Raw genomic sequence first — 4,051 nt, 5'->3', positions numbered from 1 at the left:
ATTTAGAAGAATTTCTACTTGTGAAATAGCAAAAGAAGCCTGGACGATCTTAGAAACAACTCATGAAGGAACTATGGCTGTAAAACTTTTGAAACTTCAGAGGTTGACTACTAGTTTTGAAACCCTACGTGTGGAGGAAAATGAGACATTTGATGAGTTCTATGCAAAGCTAAGTGATATAGTTAACTCCAGTTTCAACCTAGGAGAGAAAATTCCTGAAAACAGAATTGTCCGTAAGATCTTTAGGTCTCTTCCAGAAAGGTTTCAGGCGAAAGTTACAGCTATTGAGGAAAGTAAGGACATCGACTCTATGAAAGTTGAACAATTGGTAGGAAATCTACAAACATTTGAGTCCAGTCTTTCAAAACCAAGGAAGTCCAAAGGGATGGCCTTATCCACAGTTGAACAAAATTTAGAGGAGTCTGATGATGAAGGTGATTTAGATGTTGAGATGTTGACTATATTTGTTAAAAAGTTCAATAAATTCTTTCGAAAGCCAAACAAGTTGAATGCTGAAAAATTTGAAAAAAGTAAAGCTTTTGTGAAAAAGAAGAATACTGTGAGTTCGAATACAGGTGGTAGCAACAACAATGTCAAACAGAAAAATAAGAATTCTGAGAATAAAGTTCAATGTTTTGAATGTTCTTGTTTTGGGCACATACCACAAGAATGCCCTAATCGTCTTAAGAGAAGGGTAAAGCTATGAAAGTTACTTGAGATGATTCAGATGAATCTAATGTAGCCTTTGTCTCTTCTCTGCTTAATATTGACTCTGTTGTTGATACTGATAGTACAGATGATTTTGATATGCTACTAGCTGAGGAAGATAAATCTGAAATTCAAAAGGCATATAATGACTTGTACTTGGAGTCGTTTGAACTCAAGAAAAGCAATCTTAGACTACTTCAACGACTCAAGGTAATTGAACCAGAAAGAATTCAATTTGAGGAGAAGTACAAATTAGAGCTTGAATGTGTCAAAGACCTTTCTGAACAACTTAACAATGTGAAAAATAAAATGAAGGCTGATGAAATTGAACTAGAGCGATTGCATAAACAAGTTACATTTCTAAAAGGGAAGAACAAACTGGACGAGATTCTAAAAGCTCAGATCTCTAGAAAAGACAGGTATGGTGTTGGATATACTGGTAATTCAAATAATAATAAAACTGTTTTTGTTTCTGTAGGTATACAAAAGGAAGAATACCTGAAGCCTTCAATCGCATTTTCAAAGCAATCTTGGATGAATCCTTCTAAACTGAAGTTGAATCTACAAACTGGTAAATCTTCGACGGTACCAAAGGTAAACTCTAGTCACACTCCTCGACGAAAGGTGAGTAGAAAAAGGTTTGTTCCGACATGCTATCATTGCGGCATTCTAGGGCATATTCGACCTCATTGCAAATTTTTGCAAAAACCTAGAAATCTTTTCATTTATGGGATGAAAACAAAGGCCATATAGGTCAAGAAAAGTGATTTGAAATGTTATGTTGTGCATATAACCTTGAAAGCTTTAAATTCTGATTTGTGGTATTTAGAAAGTGGCTGTTCAAGACATATGTCAGGTGACAAGTCGTTATTTTCTAATCTTGAGAAACATGAAGGGGGAGTTGTGACATTTGAAGATGGTAACTCATCCAAGATAATAGGTAATAGGTAAAGGAAAGGTATCTGGTTTACTTATGACTCGGGTGCTATCATATTGAGATACACGGATTCTGATTGGGCAGGTTCATGTGATGATAGAAAAAGTATTTCATGTGGATGTTTTTATGTTGGAAACAATCTGGTTGCTTGGCACAGTAAGAAACAAAACTCGATATCTTTATCTACTGTGGAGGCCGAGTACATTGCAGTAGGGAGTTGTTGTTCTCAGTTACTATGGATGAAACAGATGGTCAACGATTATGGCATTGAACAAGATACTATGGTGCTTTATTGTGACAACATGAGTGCTATTAATATATCAAAACATCCTGTTCAACACTCGCGTACAAAACATATTGATATCCGACATCATTTTATACGCGAGTTAGTTGAAGACAAAACAATAGCACTAGAACATGTTGAGACGGTGAAACAGTTGGGTGATTTATTTACAAAACCTTTGGATTTACAAAGATTTGAGTATCTTCGTACTTCTTTAGGGATTTGTGCTTTGGACTGATTTTATTTGGATTTGTGTTCTTTTTAGTTTGCGAGTTTCTTTTGTTTCATTTTTTTAGGTTTTCTTTTACTCTGAAATTTTCTTTGGTTTTAGTTTCAGATTTGTCGAGAGTTTTTGTCATAAAAAAAAATGATGCACTTCTAGATTCAATAATATACTCTTGACATAAAAATATAATTTTTCTCTTGATTATGAGTTATTATAGTCAATTTAGTCATCTTATAGTATATTGTATCAATTTTGATTTTGTCACTCCCTCGACTTCTATTATAATGAAACTAAATTTAATGCACTCATAACGTTTGTGTATTCTTGAGTGAGCATGATATCATGAATTATTATTTTTAAATAGCTCACTATTAACCTTGATTTGCATAGTTTGACCTCATGCTTAGTCATCAAAAATTTGTTCATAAAAGATCAATGGAAAGGGCTACAATGAGTTAGTGTGAAAGCCGTCTTGTTTAGAGTCCAGTTTGATTCAGTACATTATTTGCAAAATTAAAAAAAAATGACATATGTGAATTTCTTTTTGCACATTGTTTGATTTGTACTACAAGAAAAGGGCTATCTACTCATGTGTGAAAGCCATCATTGCACATATATGTTTCAGTAAAAAAAAAAAATACAGGAAAAATTCCTGTTATGTTATGGAGAATAAGTCGAAATGTACAAAATTTCAATACTAAGTCGGTTTGACTACTGTGTTGCATCATTGTTTATATAGGAAAGTTTGTTTAAGAAGATTGGTTCATGTTATCTATGCTCATCTTGCATATGCATATCGTTATGATCAATCAAGATTAATTTAATTTTGAGTGATGCATTCGAATTGATTATAATATACTTTTGATGATTTGATTGATCTGTGTATGACTTATTTCATTTGATTGTCATATTCTATGTCTTCAATATATTTTGAAATTCTAGAAGTGCATCTCCAAAATGATTTTTGATTGTTTTAGTTTTAAAATTAGAAAAAAAGGGCGTTCGAACGCGGATTTTTGAGTTCGAACGCGATGACTGGCGCGTTTGAACGCGCAGACTGGTGCATTCGAACGCACTCGTGGGTTCTTTAAATACTGCGTCCGAACCCAGAGTTTCATCTTTCATTTTCCAAACCCTAAAAACCTTTCATTTTTCCTTTCTCAAATCTTCAAGATCTTGGTGTTTTTCATCGAATTTTTCACTTCAAATCCTTTTAGAGGGTAGTTCTCCTCCGAATCTAGCGTCTTTCGACCAAATCTTTGAGTTTTTCTTCACTTTTGCAAGGAATGATCATCCATCATTTTTCCTATTTTTTTATTTAATAAACATGCTTGATCTTGATTGATTTTGTGCATTTTCACGTTTTGATCACGTTAATGTTAACACCTTGATGTTTCTTGTGAGATTGAACGTGATATCTTTGAGTTTTCAAGAGAAAGATGGGTTTCATTTAGGGCCTTCATGGTTTCTAAATTTTTTTGGAATTCTTGCTATTTTTTTGGTTGCTTTGGGCATGTATTGAATCTTGCAATTTGTTTCTTTCTCAAGAATGCCTAAAAAAGTGACAATGACCAAGAAACCAAGGCCGCCTTCATCACCGTCTTCCGCTCCAAAATTTTCTTCATCAACGGCTGTCGGGCGCTACAAACACAATTTTGGCACTCGTCCTGTTATCTGTGAAAGACCCGTGGTTATATCTGATTTTTCTAAATTGGGGATTGAACAGATCTTTACTGAGCGTGGATGGTTATCTGTGTGTCGGATGAGCGGGACTGCTTATGTGGAAGTTGTTCGGGAATTTTTTAGTAATGCCACGGTTTTAGATCGCTGTATACGTTCTACTGTTCGTGGTGTGTCTGCATACTTGGACTCAGATGTTATTCGCGCTGAACTTCGT

Source organism: Typha angustifolia, chromosome 2, assembly GCF_048772165.1.
Source record: "Typha angustifolia cultivar Huaian chromosome 2, ASM4877216v1, whole genome shotgun sequence".
Taxonomy (NCBI): domain Eukaryota; kingdom Viridiplantae; phylum Streptophyta; class Magnoliopsida; order Poales; family Typhaceae; genus Typha; species Typha angustifolia.
The sequence above is the reverse complement of the archived record's forward strand: the minus strand, read 5'-3'. Positions refer to the sequence as shown.